Source organism: Myotis nattereri (assembly GCF_964212035.1).
Source record: "Myotis nattereri genome assembly, chromosome: X".
NCBI classification, from domain to species: domain Eukaryota; kingdom Metazoa; phylum Chordata; class Mammalia; order Chiroptera; family Vespertilionidae; genus Myotis; species Myotis nattereri.
The window spans coordinates 55348863-55367920 of NC_138078.1; the positions used below are offsets into that span (position 1 = coordinate 55348863).

The 19058-nt window shown below is 42.2% G+C and overlaps 1 long non-coding RNA gene across 2 annotated transcripts in view; it reads left to right on the forward strand.

Moving 5' to 3' along the window:
• The window catches only part of LOC308510837, a 91501-nt gene that overhangs the window by 50327 nt on the left and 22116 nt on the right, over window positions 1-19058 (forward strand). Inside the window, exon 2 of one of the 2 annotated variants that reach the window (XR_013995441.1) lies at window positions 5450-5618. The exons of the other annotated variant lie outside the window; for it this stretch is intronic. This is a non-coding gene — a long non-coding RNA (uncharacterized lncRNA). The remainder of the gene's footprint in view (window positions 1-5449; window positions 5619-19058) is intronic. 2 annotated transcript variants of the gene reach the window in all.

Genomic DNA, 19058 nt, shown 5'->3' on the forward strand with positions numbered 1-19058 from the left:
ACACTCCATCCATGCTTTTGTTCTGGCCCTCCGGTCCAGTTTAAGACCCATTGTGGCCCTGGAGTCAAAAAGTTTGCCCACCCCTGGTCTAAACGTAAATAGGAAGGAGTCTGAATGGACTTTGATTTTTGTTCTAATTTCTGTTCTTCCATCTGATTAGGAAAATCACTTTATTTTTATTCTAATTTATTGGGGTGACATTAGTTAATAAAATCATATAGATTTCAGGTATATAATTCTATAATACATCACCATTTATCCCCCCCTTTACTCTCTTCTATCTCCTGCCACCCCCCTTTCCCTCTGGCAGTCACCATACTGTTTTTTATGTCTATAAGGATCTCCACATGCATGAGAAGAGTCATAGACTCCAGATGAATTAGAGGGTCAGAGATAGAAAGAGGGATTGGATTGAGGTCATGCACCATGGATGCTTCAAAGGTTCATTGAAAGATGATAAGAACAGATTTTTAGTAAATAAAAGTTTTCCTTGCCATATAGTTGTGTTAAAAAGGTTATCACTAATAGTCTCTTATTATGGTCAAGGCCCCCTAATTCAGGTTATTCTAGGTAGTTAAAAGGAGAGGCGGATGCTTCTCTTGAGCCTGAAGCTAAAATTGCCTTTAGCTCTAAACAATCTGCATTCCACAGAAGCATGTCTTGGTGTGGCTTATTCTGAACCCCTGAAATAGTCTGCAACCCACCTATGAACTTTGATTCTTACTCTATATGGGGCTGGGTCCTTTAGGGTCCCATGGGATGTGTGCTCTGACAAGAGACACTTTCTACCTGACAGCTCATTCTTTGGGCTTCTCTAGTCCAGTGGTTTTTTTGTTTGTTGGGTTGTTTTTGTTTTTAGTGTTTCTGATCTCTTGGAGAGGGAACCCAAATTTTCTCAGGCCAAGGAATGATTTAATCACATGGAATGGATCTCTGGAGGCATCAGTGAAGTAGGAAGCACAGATTATTGAAAATCATTTGCCTGTAGCAACTGTGGTAAGGCAGATATGTGCTCATCAGCAAGTAATTGCTTTGAACCTCCATTTCCTTATGTGAAAAACGGGAATAATAATGATACCTATCTATCACATCTTGTTTTTGTGAAGATTTTAAAAAGCACATAATGCAGTGCTAAGAACTCAGTAACCTCAGTAAATATTTAATTTGTAGTATTGGGATTGCATTTTACCCTTAGACAACACTGCTGAAGTTTTCTTTGGTTCCGTTCCTCTTCCCATTCAACTATGCTTAATTTGTGTTAGAATTCATAAGCACCCCAGGGTCTCTTGATTCACCTTTGCATGTGGGGCAGGAGGAGGAAGCCTTTGTACTAGAAGTGGGTGAGTCTCAGGAGGCCTCTAATGCAAGGTGTGAGGGGAGGAAGTTGCCTGAGAAGGGCTGATAGGATGGGAAGGCTGGTCAAACTCAGAATGTTTTTTTCTCCCCTGTTTTCTCCTTTCCTTTCGGCTCTTTGAGCTTCCTTCCCCCCAACCCCCTCCTATGCTCTCCCTAAGTCCTGGGCCGGTAGGGGACATCTATTAAAGATTCCTGGTACATTTGTGGGGGCGAGGGCAAATTATTCCTTCTGGAGGTTTTTGTACTGCTGTTTGCTCTGAAAAAGAAGGTAGAAGTCAGTCCTGGGCCTCAAATGGGAATCGGATCCTGCCTCTTCTTAGGGACTACAAGAAGAAGCATATTTTTCAAAATACTTGGGCAAAAATGGGTGAGGGATAAGACTGTAGTCACTTCTGATGTGGCCGTTCAGCAGCCTGAAGTTCTTTCTTTTTTTTTTTTTTAAATATATTTTATTGATTTTTTACAGAGAGGAAGGGAGAGAGATAGAGAGTTAGAAACATCGATGAGAGAGAAACATCGATCAGCTGCCTCCTGCACATCTCCTACTGGGGATATGCCTGCAGCCCAGGTACATGCCCTTGACCGGAATCGAACCTGGGACCTTTCAGTCCGCAGGCCGACGCTCTATCCACTGAGCCAAACCGGTTTCGGCGTGAAGTTATTTCTTAATACAGACAGGGACCTCTGGGAATGGCTTCAGCCTGTGTCCTCATCCACATCACCATGCTTCAGTCTGTTTCTTTCCCACTGTGAGCTTTCCATTTTGGCTGATACTGAATGAAGACACTAGGTAAAGCTGAAAATGAGATTATAAAAGCAATATAATCCTCTTAAACACTGGAAAGAGAGGGAGGGAAGGGATAAAAATTGCACTCTTTTCCCTATACTGTGTTACCCCAAGATTTGCCCAATCATAGAGGCATTCACATAAACATACACACCCTCAAATAGCATTTACACATAGGCACCAATACACACATGCATACAGCAGAGTCAAGAAATAAGTAAGTAGAAAGGGGACAGTGGCCCAATGGGGGTTTCTCCAGAGCCATTTTTCTAGACCTGAAGAGAGAGAAAGTGAAGGAGCAATGGAGTTGAAGAGGAGAGACACTATCAACTGGAATGATGCCTTTGCCTTTGCTCAGGAAGATGACACATATCCCGCCCCTTCCTTTCCATTATTCTTCCACCTTCTGTCTCATAGTATATTCCTCTCCTCCTATCCCAGTTATGGTCTCCAGGGACTTTGCTGCAGCCTCCCCTTTCACACAGGAGGTAGTTCTGTAGTGAAACCCTAAAATCTTGTGTCCATAACTTATTCCAGTAAACCCCTCAACACCTTCTGGTTTGATGGAGTCTCAGAATTCAATGATTTCTGAAGTTCAGGCATGAACTATAAGAGGATGCAGATGTAGTTGTTGAATAAATGGTATATGTTCTCTGGGTTTCCTTTGAAATCTGTAGGTGATGGGATTGATGACTAAATGGGAGATAACTGGCAGGGCCAGAGAGGTGATGTGGAGACAAGGACAGAGACATCTCTGATGAGCAGGTCATATCCATTTGTAAACAAGCCCAGCATCAAGGAAGACAGTGTGACACCCTTAAAGTTTCAGATAAAGGCACTGGCTTTTGTTCTCCTGAACCTGACTCAGATCCTGGCTCTGATAAAGGATCTCCTATGCCTGGTGATGGGAGGAGTAGGAGTTCTGAATGTAGATTTGAATCATGAGAATGAAGAGAGCCAAGAAGTACACAGCCAGGCACTGTTTTTCCTCAGAGAACTGGACACACTGAAGGAGTCAGCATAGTCTCGGCAGTTCCAATCCATGATTGGAAAGAAACCAAGAGCCACACAGATGAATTTAACTCTTTATTATGTCTAACTTGTGCCCTAGCTGGTTTGGCTCAGTGGATAGAGTGTCGGTCTGCAAACTAAAGGGTCCTGGGTTTGATTCCACTCAAGGGCACATGCCCACCAGGTTGCTGGCTTCATCCCTAGAAATGGGCATGCAGGAGGCAGCTGATAGATGATTCTCTCTCATCATTGATGTTTCTATCTCTCTCCTCCCTCTCTGAAATCAATAAAAATATAGTTATATATATACACACACACACTGAGTGGCCAGATTATTATGACCACCTTACGTTTGTAGGCAGATTAGCTATAATTTCGCACTGAAGTTGCTAGAGGGCCAGACCATTATAAATAGGGAAGTAGGTTGTTTACCATGATAGTAGAAGGGATTTTTTTTTTCTGAAGATATGGGTAAACAATGCTATTTAACAGCCTTTGAACATGGGATTTATATACACTGAGTGACCTGATTATTATGACCACCCCATCAGTACTTTGATGGGCCACCTTTTGCCTTCAGTACTGTGGTGATTCTTCTTGGCATTGACTCCATGAGGTACTGAAAGGTGATGTGAGGAATCTGACACCATGCCTGATGAATAGCACTGTCCAGTTCTGTGAGATTTTTTTTTTTCCCCATGTGATATTTTTTTTAATGTTTTCTGTTGTTTTTTTTCTTCCTTTTTTCTTCTTTTTTTTTGCCCCCTTGACATTCCCCCGGCCTCCCCTACCCCCCAGTGTCTTGTGTCCTTTGGTTATGCTTATATGCATGTATACAAGTCCTTCAGTTGATCTCTTACCACCCCACGGCCCCCCCCCCCTGTGCCCCCCAACCCTCCTGGGCCTTCCTGCTGTAGTTTGACAGTCTCTTCGATGCTGCTCTGCCTCTGTATCTATTTTTGTTCACCTGTTAATAATGGTCTTATTATCCATAAATGAGTGAGATCATGCTATTTTTCTTTCATTGACTTTATCCATTTTGAGTTTATTTTTGTGTATGGTGTAAGTTGGTGGTCTAGTTTCATTTTTTTGCATGTATCTGTCCAATTTTCTCAACACCATTTATTGAAGAGACTGTCTTGACTCCATTGTATGTTCTTGCCTCCTTTGTCAAATATTAATTGAGCATATTGGTTTGGGCCGATTTCTAGGTTCTCTATTCTATTCCATTGATCTATATGTCTGTTCTTATGCCAGTACCAGGCAGTTTTGAGAACAGTGGCTTTGTAATACAGCTTGATATCTGATATTGAGATCCCACCTACTTTGTTCTTCTTTCTCAGGATCACTGGAGCTATTCGGGGTCTTTTTTATTCCAGATGAATTTTTGGAGAGTTCGTTCTAGATCTGTGAAGTATGCTGTTGGTATTTTAATGGGAAGTGCGTTGAATTTATAGATTGTTTTGGGTAGTATGGACATTTTAATGATGCTGATTCTATGAATCCATGAACATGGTATGTTCTTCCATCTGTTTATGTCTTTCTCTATCTCTTTTTTCAGTGTCCTGTAGTTTTTCGCTTGTAAGTCTTTTACCTCCTTATTAAATTTATTCCTAGGTATCTTAATTATTTTGGTCTGATGGTAAATGGGATTGCTTTTTTAGTCTCTCTTTCTGTAAGTTCACTTTTGGTGTATAGAAATGCCATAGATTTCTTAGCGTTAATTTTGTATCCTGCTACAGTGCTGAATTCATTTATTAAGTCTAATAGTTTTTCGATGGAGTCTTTAGGGTTTTTTATGTACAATATGTCATCTGCAAATAAGGACAGTTTTACTTCTTCTTTTCCAATTTTGATGCCTTTTATTTCTTCTTCTTATCTAATCGCAATGGCTAATACTTCCCAGTACTATGTTGAACAGGAATGGTGAGAGTGGGCATTCCTGTCTGCTGGAGACCAAGATCAACAGTAATTGATATAAATGTGAGGAGTCTGGCAGAAGGCTGATCAGAACTCCTTTTGATATTCACAGGGTGAATATCTACATTTTATTACCTGCTGCTGACTCAATGGCCTAAAGCAAACTCCCTAAAGACCTGGCAATCTTACTGTTTGCTAAACATTACCATTGATATGTCTGTTTGCATTTCTAAAGGCAATTGTGTATTCTAGCTAATAAAAGCAGCTGGGAAAAGAGCAACAGGGAGAACTTGACTTCTTTAGTTGGGTTATTCTCTGGTTCCCCCGGTAATTATAAAAATTAATATTCCGTCTTGTGTATCATTTGCGCGTCAGCCCTCCCTCCAAGTCTTGAACCCGCAAAAACCATGCTGGAGGTGGACTCTCACTATTGGCTTCCGAAACAAGGAACTTGAAGGGAAAGGATTCGCCAGAGCGGTAACATATCATCGGACCTGGTGGTGGAAGTTTAACTGCGTGCAAAACTCACGTCAGCTGCAGATCTGTAAGTGCTCGAGTGATTTCTTTTGTTTCAACCAGATCAAAATGGGGCAGAATTTGTCGAGAGAGGAGAGACTTTCCTATAGACTTCTGACTTGCTTATTAAAGGATAAGGGAGTTGCAGTTTCAGAAGATCTTGTTTTACAGTTTCTAAAGTTTATTATAGAATATAATCCATGGTTTTCTGATGAGGGTACATTGGATGTTGAATGTTGGGAATGGGTAGGTCAGAACTTGAAAGAAGCTCAACAGCAGGGAAAAAAATTGCCCCCAAATTGTTTCTCCTTGTGGGAAATGGTATTGCATTTGCTAGAGCCTTTCAAAAAAGAAAGACCTCCTCCCGTTGCCCCCTCCACTCCTAAAGAGAAGCAGAAAGATAAATTGGAGGAGTGGCCTTCATATCCTGATTCTGATACATTTAAATCGCCACTAACAGAATCACCTATGCAAAAAGCCATCAGAAAAGGATTAAAGGACATGACAGTAGAAGACAGACTTGCTTTTCCTATTATACAGGTAGCTAATCCACAATTCCCAAATCAAATAATAAGACAGCATGAAAGATTTGGCTTTAAAATGATAAAGGCCTTGCGTGATAGTGTAATACAGAATGGTGCAAATGCTCCATTTACTGGAGAAATGATAACTAATATTTCTGAAGCATTCCTAGCTCCTTATGATTGGTATTCTCTAGCCCGTGCAACTCTGGATGGAGGAGATTATTTGCTCTGGAAAGGAGAATTTTTAGAGAAATGTCAAGAGCAATCTTCTTCAAATCTCAGGCCCATAACTTTTGAGATGGTTGCAGGACAGGGACAATTTAGTGATGTTCAAAATCAGCTCCAATACGTCCAGCAGGCGTATTAGGAAATTAGACTTTGTGGACGAAAAGCCTGGTGGACTTTACCAGCAAAAGGGGAACCTGAAAAAGCCTTTAGTAAGTGCATGCAGGGTCTCACTGAGTCATTCTCTGATTTTGTAGCTCGCCTCACTCGAGCAGTGAGAAGGCAGATTCAACATGAGAGAGCAGGAGATATTTTGACTCAGCAATTAGCTTATGAAAATGCAAATACTGATTGTAAGAAATGTTTAATGCCTCTAAGAAAAAATAGTACCGATTCTGAATGATAGCTTTGCTGGATAAAGTAATCTTGGTTGTAGGTTCTTGCTATTCATCACTTTGAATATTTCTTGCCACTCTCTTCTGGCCTGCATGGTTTCTGTTGAGAAATCACCTGACAGTCATATGGGTACTCCCTTGTAGGTAACTGACTTTCTTTCTCTTGCTGCTTTTTTTTTTTTTTTTTTTTTTTTTCAGTTGATCAGCAGCCTAGCCAGGATCTCCAGCCAAGTTCTGGTCTCGATCTCCAGAGAGGTTCTGCTGTTTATTATTTTGTTACATCCGTATTTATACCAGTTGATTTTAATCCTGTCAATTTCTATTACAAAGGTTAGGGCGTTTCTTATCTCCATTCCAGGGAGTAAAGATTATGTAGCTTAAGCATGATTGTTTGTAGTTAAAGTGATTAACTACCCGCCTGGCACTTAGTTAAGGAGTTTCATCCCCTCGCTGACTTCAGGGAAAAATTCCTACCTGGGGAAACAACCTTTCTCGGAGAGGTGACCTTGGTTAAAACACACAGCACTAAGGGGAGCAAACATATTAAGAACAGTATGCTATATACGCCAGGTCCCTTGAAACATATGCTGTGCAGATGTTTCTTTCCTCCAGCGACTGTGTCAAGCAGCAAGGATGGACCGGCTTCCGGCAAATTCCCCCTTTTTTATTTTTTAAATGATCACGCATGCAAATCAGTGGCCACCTCTCAGATTGGGCCATTTAAGTCTTGGAAGAAGAGTGGCAAGCAATGATAGTGAGCATAGCTATAAACATAGTGGATGGAGCCCCATTCCTGTAGAAGGTTGCCAGCCTCTTCAGTCAAGGGATTTCAGCTGTCCTCAAGTTGTTGGTTTGATTGTCTTTGTTGGTCTGGCTAGCGGGCGGCGTCACTGGCGACAGGCTTCCCGAAGCATCAGCAAGTTGAAGGGCTGCATCAAAGGGTCCATCAGGGCCGTGGTTGATGGTGGTGTCGATGTCCGAGGAGGAGTAAGCTGTGCCCTCTGGATCCAGCTGATATGGAAAATGGAGGGTAGTAGAAAAAGAAGAGAAAGCAAAAGAACTACACGGCATGGAAGTGTTTAGAAAAAAGAGGGAGAAGAAAGGGAAGAAGGCAGCATCCTGACACAGCCCTTTCCTTCAGCTTCCCCTTTCCCTGTGGTCCCAGGTAGAAATGGGAAATAAGTCCTGTTACAGTGAGAGGGCAGCTGCTGTCAGCCAGTCTCTGTCTTTACCTGGGTCCCGATCTGAGCTGGGCATGGGAAGCAGGAAGCAGCCATGGGGACAGGAGACCTTCCTCAGAAGGGGCGAGTGTTCAAGCCCCTGAACCATTGGGGGGGTGAGGATCTGTGCCCCACCTCTCTTGAACCCCAAGTTCTCTCCTACTGGCCCCCGACTGTGCCTGTCTTAGGTTGCCCCACACTGTGGGGTCTCACCCGTCTTTGACTACCAGCCATCTCTGGGCCAAGTCGGGTGATGTGAGGTTCAGTTCTGTCTCCTTGGTAGCCTATGTCCCTCTGGCCTCCATGCCCAGCAACTGCCTTTGGATTCCCTCGCCTGCTGGTGGGGCTCTGGCATTGATCATAGGGAACTCAGGTTTCTTCTCTAGAGAGGGCCCAGCTTATGCCATTGGGCCAGAGACAGATCCATGGCACCAGCCACCATGAGGCTTCAACCTCAGCATGAACAGAGAGCTCAGGCAACAGCTATGGGCAATTGGATTGTAAAAAGAGGGTCCCTCTTGGCACAAGGGTAAAAGGTGCCAATACAGGACAAAGGAGAGTCCTGGAACAGGGCTTTCTCAGCCCAGGATGTCAGGCTCTTGGCACAAGACAACTCCATGTATGGGGCATATACCAAACACCCCTAGTCACGGCATAAAAGGGAGGTGCCCTTCCTGGAACAGTAGGGTAGGGAGATTCTAGAAAAGGCTGTGTTCAGGAAAGAAGGAGAAAGGCCAAAGAACCAGCAAACAAGTAGTTAGATTTTTAAAAAAGGAAAAAGGAAAGGAGATGTGGGGCAAAGCTGGGACATGTGGAAAGACAAAAAGGAGGCACATGTGATCCTCCCAATGGACAGATTGTTCCAGCTCAGGGCTGCACATCTGCTGCAGACGGGCACTGGTCAGGTGTGCTATGATGAGGCAGAGATGGCGGGCGGTGAGACATAAGGTCGGACTAGACGGTCTGGAATCCACACAGGTGAGTCTGCGTCCTGTGGAAATATACAAGCATATCCTCTCCCCCAGGTTAAAAGTACATCAGGTCCCTTCCAGGCTCCTGTAAGCAAGTCTCTCCATTTGACGAGGGCTTTAGGTTTAGTTAGATCAGGGTTCCAATGCCTGTACATTGGGGAATTTCCCTCAGAATCTACGTTTAGTATATTAATTACAAATTGAGCATGTTGTAGAACATGATGAGGAGAGGAATATTTAAACTCATTTTCTTGTAATTTTTTAATTTGTGTTTTTAAAGTTTGGTGAGCCCTTTCTACTATTGCTTGGCCTTGAGGATTGTAGGGTATTCCTATAGTATGTGCGATGCCGAATGTAGAGCATAAGTTTTTAAAAGCTCTAGAGGTATAGGCAGGCCCATTGTCAGTTTTAAGTGCCCTTGGTATTCCTAGGTAGGAAAAGCATTGGAATAGATGTTGACTTACATCTTTAAAGGCTTCTCCTGTACGTGCAGAAGCAAGGATAACATGAGAAAAGGTATCAATACAAACATGCACATAGCAAAGTTTGCCAAAAGATGGGACATGAGTAATATCCATCTGCCATAAGTCACAGGGTCTAAGTCCTCTTGGATTAACTCCAGTAGCAGGGCTAGGAAAATGAGTAGGACAATGGCCGCAGTCACGCACAATACTTCGAGCATCTTCTCTAGATATGCGATAATATAGACGGAGAGCAGAAGCATTTTGATGGTGAATGGCATGAGACCGCCGGGCTTCTTCTAGAGCTGTACAAACTACTGGGCGAGTTAGTAAATCCGCCTGATAATTTCCTTCGCTTAAGGGTCCTGGTAGGCAGGAATGAGCTCTAATATGTCCAATATAGGAAGCCTTTTCTCGTTTGTGAATGCAAGTTTGTAGCTGAGTTAACAAAGAGAAAATGGCTGTTCTTCCTTGTGGGAGAGAGGCGGTCTCAATATGAGGAAATAATTTAACTATATATTGAGAGTCAGTGTACAAGTTAAAGGGAACCTGTTGCAATTGTTCAAAAGCATAAATGACTGCCAAAAGCTCTGTTCTCTGAGCTGACGTCTCTAGAGTTTGTTGAACATGGGTTATTGAGTCAATGATTGTTACTGCCCTACCATTAGAGGAACCATCTGTGAATACTAAGGAGGCAGGAGGTGATAATGGTTCTTTTGAACATTTAATAGGAAATATAAACGGATGTAGGGAGAGAAATTGCAATATAGATGATCTTGGCAAATGATGTAAAATTTGTCCTGGGAAGTTACCTATAGCTATTTGCCACTCTTCTTCAAATTGTAATAGTGTGTCTAATTGTTCTCTTTTATAAGGTATTATTATCTCAGTAACTTCTCTTCCAAAGAGTTCGATACTTCGTCGTCTACCTTTGATAATGAGAGTGGCCACTAGGGAGGGATAGGGTGGTACAATCTTCCTAGGAGTGACAGGTAAATGTATCCATTCTAATGGTCCTTCCTGCCACAAGCATCCTGTAGGAGTATATTTAGTGGCTAGAATAATTAAGGCCCAAGATTTGGAATAATCTAGATACTGTAGTTGCTGTTTATTGATGGCCTGTTCTATTTTTGCTATAGCCTTTTCTCCTTCTACAGTTAATTGTCGGGGAGACTTAGGGTTAGAATCTCCCTTTAAAATGTCAAATAGAGGTTTTAAGTCGAGAGTGGTTATTTTTAGATATGGCCTGACCCAGTTGATATCACCTAATAGTTTCTGATAATCATTCAATGTGTTTAAATGATCTTTTCTTAATTGTAGAGGCTGATGGGTGATAGTAGAGGTATGTAATATTCTGCCTAAGTATGAAAAAGAAGGTTCAGTCTGAATCTTTTCTGGGGCTATTTTTAGACCATGTTCTTCTAAAGCAAGGATGGTCTGAGTAAGAATTTCCTGTAAAGTAGCCCGATCTTTATGAGCTAGTAAAATATCATCCATATAATGAATAAGATATAGATCTGAAAATTTCTTTCTAATAACTTGCAATGCCTGATCTACAAACTTTTGACATAATGTAGGACTATTTTTCATCCCTTGTGGGAGAACCTTCCATTGGTATCTCTGATAAGGCTGTTTAAAGTTTTCTGATGGTATGCTGAATGCGAATCTTTGACAATCAGCTGGGTGAAGAGGTATAGTGAAAAAACAATCCTGTAAGTCAATAACAACAACACAATACTCCTGTGGAATTGCCACAGGGGAGGGCAATCCAGGTTGTAAGGAGCCCATATCTTCCATGGTGGCATTTATGGCTCTTAGATCTTGCAAAAGTCTCCACTTGCCTGATTTCTTTCTTATTACAAATATGGGTGTGTTCCAGGGACTATTTGATGGCTCTATATGTCCCTCTGCTAATTGCTGATCAATTAATTCTCGGGCTGCTGATATTTTCTCAGATGTTAAGGGCCATTGCTCAACCCATACTGGTTGTGACGATTTCCAGACTATGGGATCAGCAGTCCTAAGGGCAATGGCCCCAATTACAGATCCTGTCGAGGAGTGTGAGGTATTACTTTCCTTTCCTAATCCCTTTCCTGGATTAAATCTCGTGTCTAGCATCTGTGATGTTACTCTATCACTGGGGCTATATAATACAACTCCCATTTGAGACAAGATATCTCTTCCCCATAATGTAAAGGGGATAGTCGTAATTACATAGGGACAGAATGTTCCTGAATGTTGATCTTCATCAGTCCAAGTTAGAATCTGAGAACTCTTTTTTACATTAGATGCCTTGCCTAGTCCTACTAGGGAAGTGGAGGTGGTGTGCGTGGGCCATGAAGAGGGCCAATCCTTCTCTGCTATGCAGGAAACATCTGCTCCTGTATCCAATAGACCTTCAATTGGTTTTCCCTGAATTTGTAAAATTTTTGTAGGTCTAGTAGCATGGATTTCTTGTATCCAAAATGCTGCATCACTAGATCCAAAGCCTCCGGCCCCTCTAGCTTCCTGGGTAACAGCTGTCCCTATTTTATGTATTGGTAACAGGATTAATTGGGCAATTCTCTGGTTGGGCTGAATCTGTATAGTTGTGGTGGGTGGGGAAAGTAAAATCTGTATTTCTCCTGTGTAGTCTGCATCAACAACTCCTGGGATGACTAAGATCCCCTGTAACGAGGTGGAGCTCCGTCCTAATATTAAACCTACAGTTCCCTCAGGCAGTGGCCCAGACACTCCTGTAGGAATGGCTGCTACTGGCGAGTCTGGGGTTAGTACTGCATGGGTGGTTGAGTGGAGGTCCAATCCTGCACTGCCTGGGGTTGCCCTGAAGAGGTCACTGACTGATCGAAATTTGCAAAGGGGTTGAAGGTTGATGCCCCTATTATTGCAGGGGCCTGGGGCTGGCCCCTTCTCAAGTTTCCCGATTGAGGTGATGGGATATAACCTCCTTGGGAGCTATTTGTAGAGTTTAAAGGCCGACCATTTCTATGGTATTTTGATCTACATTCCTTTGCCCAATGGAATCCTTTCTGACATTGGGGACAAACGGTTTTTGGAGGATTAATATTATTCCCTAATGTATTTCCAGGCTGTCGAGGAGCTTGCCATCTGGCCTGAGTATTATTATTATTTTTATTTGGGCATTCTCTGCTAAAGTGCCCAGATAAGCCACAAGAGTAGCAGTTCATATTTCTCTTATTACCTGTAGTATTGCTGGCTTGTCCTATAGCCTATACATATTGAGGGTATGTCTCCCCTTTGAGAGCTGCAGCTATAGCTACACCCTGTATAAATGCTGGACTTACATCAGCACACTGTTTTATAAAATCATTTATAGTTCCTGTTCTGCGAATCGGCCTTAATAAAGCCTGACAGGTATTATTAGCATTTTCAAAAGCCAGTTGTTTGATTAGGATATCGGCTGCCTCTTTGTTATTGATTACTCTCTTGACTGCCTGCATGAGGCGAGAAAGGAAATCCTGATATGGTTCCTCGACCTTCTGTTTAACCTTTGTAAGGGTGGTTGATTTTCCTGCTGTATAAGGTAGGGATTTCCAGGCACTTACTGCACAACTGGTTACTTTGGTAAGTGCCTCTGTGGGCATATTCATTTGCTCCTCAGCCGTGTTAAAATCACCTTCTCCTAATATCATGTCTAGGGTTATTCCTTTTCTGGTTTTTCCGCTAGTGGCTACAGCTTTCTTAGCAAGATCTTCATATTCAGTTTTCCATAATAAGTAATCGCCTCCTGAGAGACAGGATTTACAAACCTGTGACCAATCATAAGGAGTCATCCATTTACTGGCTAGGGTTTCTACCAAGGTTTGTGTATAAGGAGCTAGAGGTCCATATTCAGAGCAGGCCAATTTTAATTCTTTAAGTACTTTGTAAGGTATAGGCTCCAAGGTGGGGTTTCTATTCCCACCAGACTCATTCTCATATGTAACTGGGAAGCAGAGTGAGAATTCAAGATCTCCATTAGCTTCAGCTTCTCTTATCGCCCTTTGAAATTTAGACATGGAGCTCATAGGAGCCACAGGACCTGGTTTAGGCTTCCTTTCTAATTTGGGGAGCCTGTTTTGAATGGGAGGGCCACTCTCCTCTCTACTGACTGGAAAGGACCAATGGTCATGTTTATGATATTTATTCTCCTCCCGATCAGTAGGCATAGCTAAATTGCTTTTAGATTGAACTGAAGACAATGATGATGTATCCTCTCTGGGTGGAGCCGAGGGACTATTTAAATTTTGAGAAAGTTCAACGGTTTTTGCTTCTGGTGCCAAGGTGTCACAGATTGAATCCCAGAGGGAAAAGAAACATGGCAGGACCTTCTCAGATTCATGGTGTTTCTTTAATTGCTTTCCTACTTCAACCCAAGTTTTTAAATTAACAGTTCCATCCTCTGGAAGCCATTGACATACTTCTTCTATAAAACTTTCTGTCTCACTGGGAGTAACCTCAACTCCAATTCTGCTAGTAAGCATATGCGTTAAAATATTAATACAGAGTCTTTTTTCTTTAGACTCAGTATGACCCATCTTGTCAATCTAAGTTCTGTACTAACTACCCGCTTACCCTACTTATCCTCTATAGGGGGGGTCTGAAGTACCCTACTGTGCAGTCCTATCCGTCCCAAGTACGGGGGTACTTACCTAAGGGAACCCTGTTCGGGCGCCAGATACCGGGGTCCAACCCCAGCAGGTCCAGGGGTCCCCAAAGGTGTGGACGGAGTCGGCGAAGAAGGAATGACACGGAGACAGCGTTCAGTTGATCAGCAGCCTAGCCAGGATCTCCAGCCAAGTTCTGGTCTCGATCTCCAGAGAGGTTCTGCTCTCTTGCTGCTTTTAAGATTCTTTCTTTGTCTTTTGCTCTTGGCATTTTAATTATGATGTGTCTTGGTGTGGTCCTCTTTGGATTCCTTTTGTTTGGGGTTCTCTGTGCTTCCTGGACTTGTAAGTCTATTTCTTTGACCAGGTAGGGGAAGTTTTCTGTCATTATTTCTTCAAATAGGTTTTCAATATCTTGCCCTCTCTCTTCTTCTGGTACCCCTATAATTCTGATATTGGTACGCTTGAAGTTGTCCCAGAGGCTCCTTACACTATCTTCATTTTTGGAATCTTTTTGCTTTTTCAGTTGGGTATTTTTTGTTTCTTCGTATTTCAAATCTTTGACTTGATTCTTGGGATCCTCTTGTCTGCTGTTGGATCATTGTATATTATTCTTTATTTCAGTCAGTGTATGCTTAATTTCTAGTTGGTCTTTTTTCATATCCCCCAGGGTCTCACTAAATTTATCGGCAGTTTCCATAAAATTCTTGAAAAACCATATAAACGTGGTTTTGAACTCTATATCCAGTCATTTGCTTTCCTCCATTTCTGTCATTTGTGACCTGTTTCTTTGTCTCCACATTTTTTATGCTTCCCTGTGTTGGTAGAGTGGTTTTGTGTGTTAGGTATCCTGTAGGGCCCAGTGGCTCAGCCTCCCCAGTTACCTGAGGTGGACACTCTTGGTGCACCCCCTTGTGGGCTTTGTGCACAGTCTTGTTGTAGTTATGCCTTGATTGTTGTAGGATCACTTGGAGGAATTGACCTCCAGGCCAATCAGTGAGAATCAGCTGTGTCTGCAGTGGGAGAACTTCTGTGCTGAAGACACCCTTTTGGGGCAAGACTTGCTTCAGTGGGGCTTTGGTGCTCACAGAGTCTGCACCCTGAATGTGTCCCTTATGGATCTGAGGAGTTGTAATCTGGATGGTCCCCCTCTGACCACTGGGTACACTGGCTCTTGGATCTAAGGAAGTGCTAATTTAGCCTCTGCCTGAGGTTACCCAGCAGGAGCTACGAAGAGAACTGCAGATTCCCCTTCCTTTTTTGGAGTTTGGAGGTGCCCTGATGAGGCCCAGCTGTGAAGCAATGCAAGCTGCTGTGGGGCGTTGGGCCTTCTCTTGGAAGTTCTGGGTCTGTCTGGCCCAGCTGCAATTTGTTAGGTAATTTTCAGGTTGCAAAGGGCCAGGGCATTCATATGCAATAGCCTCTGCCCCAGCCTGGGTGGGGCGGGGTCTCAGGGAATCAAAGGGCGGAGCAAGCAGCTATGGCTGGTCCTCAGCCCTGCCCTAAGGGGCCACACGTCTCAGTGTCCCGATAACTGCTGCAAGCACCTCTGAGGGAAAGCCGCCCTCAAGTTCCGAGTTCTGCCTGCTGCCAGACAGTCCAGTTTCTCCCTGTATGAGTCCTGGGTCCCCAGAGACTTCCCGGAACCAGAGTTCAGAGCAGTTGGGAGCTTGTGACTCCCTCCTGATTCAAAAAGACAGCCGCGTCCTCAAGTGCCAGCCCCTTTCCGTGCACACCTCCGTACCTCTACACTTTACTTCCACAGCTCCTCTGGCTCTCAGTGTGCTCTTCTCTTTCCTTCTAGTTGTAGAATTTCCACTCAGCCAGCCTTCCTGTGGTTCTGGATGATGTCCGTTTTGTCTTTTCGTTGTATTTTTGAAGTTGTTGTGCGAGGCAACAATTTCCTGGTGTTTACCTATGCCGCCATCTTAGTTTCCTCCCAAGCAAACTCTATATTCCTAATCTTTGTATTTTCTGTTAATTACATGTTCTTGTTGCTTCCTTTCCTTTCCCCCTTATTTTGCCAGAATGACCCAGTTTTCTTTGGTCTGTTTCTTTTCCTATAATGATGTAAAGTTATATGCTCTTTTTCTGTTTTGCAAGAGTATATTTATCAATTTTATTAGTTACTAGAGACCCAGTGCACAAAATTTGTGCACTCGGGGGGGGGGTTTGTTCCTCAGTCCCACCTGTGCCCTCTCAAAGTCTGGGAGTCCTTGGGAGATGTTTGACAGCGGAGGTGGGAGAGGCTTCCACCACTGCTGCTGTGCTCACCAGCCATGAGCCTGGCTTCTGGCTGAGTGGCACTCCCCCTGTGGGAGTGCACTGACCACGAGGCAGCAGCTCCTGCATTGAGTGTCTGCCCCCTGTTGATCAGTGCATGTCATAGCGACTGGTCATTCTGCTGTTTGGTCGATTTGCATATTACCCTTTATTATATAGGATACCTCTTTAAAAAAATCCAAGGCATCAATGGTAGCAATGAAGAGATAACACTAATGTTGGAGGAGAGTAATGAAATTGATATTTTCACACATTATTGGTGGGAATGTAAATTTTTATCCTGTGTTTCTAAGTGTTTATAGCGAAGGAATGAGGAAAGTAGCCCTGATTACATGGTTTAAGCCAGGGAGAGCCTGGGGATGTGGTCAATTTCATCCAAGCTGCAAAACTAAAGGATGAAATTTCCAAGTGAAAAATGAGGTATTAATAGTGAGAAAGGATAAAAATAGATGCTGTCACAACAACCAATATCCTCTATAATTGTCATTGTAATATTGTTTATATCTGAGAAAATGTGAATCAATGTAAATGTGCATTAATAGGGAACTGGGTAAATAGACGATGGAACATCTACACTCTTCCAACTCTCTATATAATCTTGGGTGAGTTATATAACCTCTCAATTCTGATTTCCTTATTATAAAATGGAAAAAATAAGAGCACCTGTATCAATCATAAAGTTATAGTAAGGCTTAAATAAATTAACTTATAATAGAGTCCTTAAAATAGTGTCTGGTACATGATAAGTACACAATAAATTTTATTTATCATTATTGTTTTATTATTCAGCTTTTAAAAACAATATTATGGTGCTGGAGAGGGGGAATAGAAAAAAGTGGTTAAAAGGCACAAACTTGCAGTTATAAAATAAATATGTACTATGAATGTAATGTACAGCATGGTGACTATAGCTAACACTGTTGTATGATGTATAAGAAGTTGTTAAAAAAAAAAAAATAGTACCATTACAGAAATGATTCGAGCATGTTAAAATGTAGGGTCAGGCATTTTTCAGGCAATCTTACTAGCTGCCGCAATTACAACACGAAACAAATTATGTTCAATTGTGGACAAAAAGGACATTTTAAAAAGGAATGTAAGCAACCAAAAAATGATGCTCAGGGAGAAGGCATAAACATTCTGCCTCCCAACTCAGGTAATGCAGGTCTATGTCCCAGATGTAAAAAGGGGAGTCATTGGGCCAATCAATGTAGATCTAAATTTCATAGAAATGGCCAGCCATTAAATCAAGACATAGGAAATGGCCAGCTGCAGGGAAACGACCTGAGAGGCTCCCCACAACCCCCTTATTAAGTAAGGGGAAGTTCTACCCTGCCAGAACCACAATAGATTCCCTCCTTCAAGTCACTCCAGAAAGAAATGCTAACTTTGATCTTAATAGCACAATAACAATCACCCTGATCCCCAATATGGCTAGTCAAGCTGTTCCTACAGGAATTTGGGGACCTGTGCCACCAGGAATATCAGGTTTTGTCCTAGGAAAGAGTGAAAATATGCTAAAAGGACTAACTGTTTTTCCTGGACTCATAGATTCAGAATATAAGGGATAAATCAAAGTAATTCTAGAATGCAAACATATTATGCAAATTATTCCGGGACAAAAACTTGCTCAGCTTTTGCTTTTACCTTATATTCAGCAAGGTGAAGTTATAAATAGGAAGAGAAGGACACAAGGATTTGGAAGCTCAGATATATATTGGATACAGGAAATTAGCAAGACACGTCCTATGATTAATCTAAAAATAGAAGGAAAAATGTTTAAAGGTCTAGTAAACACTGGAGCTGATATTAGTGTCATCAGTCAAGAATTCTGGCCTCCAAGTTGGTCCATTGTAGAAGCTATGGGCTCTGTCATGGGTGTTGGAATTCCTGATAACACGCAACGCAGCGCTGCAGTGTTGAAGTGGAAAGATGAGGAAGGACAAACAGGATGGTTTCAGCCTTATATCGTCCCTGGAATTGCAGTCAACTTATGGGGAAGAGACATTTTAGAAGGTTTACAAGCTTGTATTATTACTGGCTAAAGACAACAGTTAGTAACTCAGGATTTCAAGCTGATCAAGGTGTAGGAAAAGATAACCAGGAGATTAAAGAACCCATTCAGGCCAAAGAAAACACAGGAAAACAAGAATTAGAATATCAGCCTTTTTAGGAGTGGTCATTGCTCAATCTCCTCACCCCCTTGCTGAGCCTATGGAAAGATAATAGGCCTATATGGGCGGATCAGTGGCCATTAATCAAGGAGAAATTAAATCAAATATGAAAAGACTGCCTTAAAACCTTAAATGACTTTCAAAAGTTGTTAGAGGACATTAATTGGTTAAGACCTTATCTAAAAATCTCTACAGGAGAAATGACAAATTTATTTAATATACTTAGAGGTGACTCTAATCTTTCCTCACCCCAATGTATTTACCTTCCCCTTACTGGGAAGCAATTAGAAATGTTATTTCAGACTGATTTAAATTGGCAAATTGGACTGAGTGGATATTCAGGTCTTAATTGTCACCTACTAAAAGACAAATTATTACAATTTTTGTATTATACTCCTATTATTATAACAAAAAATACTAGTCAGGAACCTATTCCTGAAGCATTAACTGTTTTTACTGATGGATCATCAAATGGCAAAGCTGCTTATCATACAATGAATTTAGACCGAGTCATCCAAACTAGTCATACTTCTGTACAAAGAATTGAGTTAGAAGCTATTAAGGCTGCATTACAAGAATTGCAGGAACCTCTTAATATCATCTCGGAT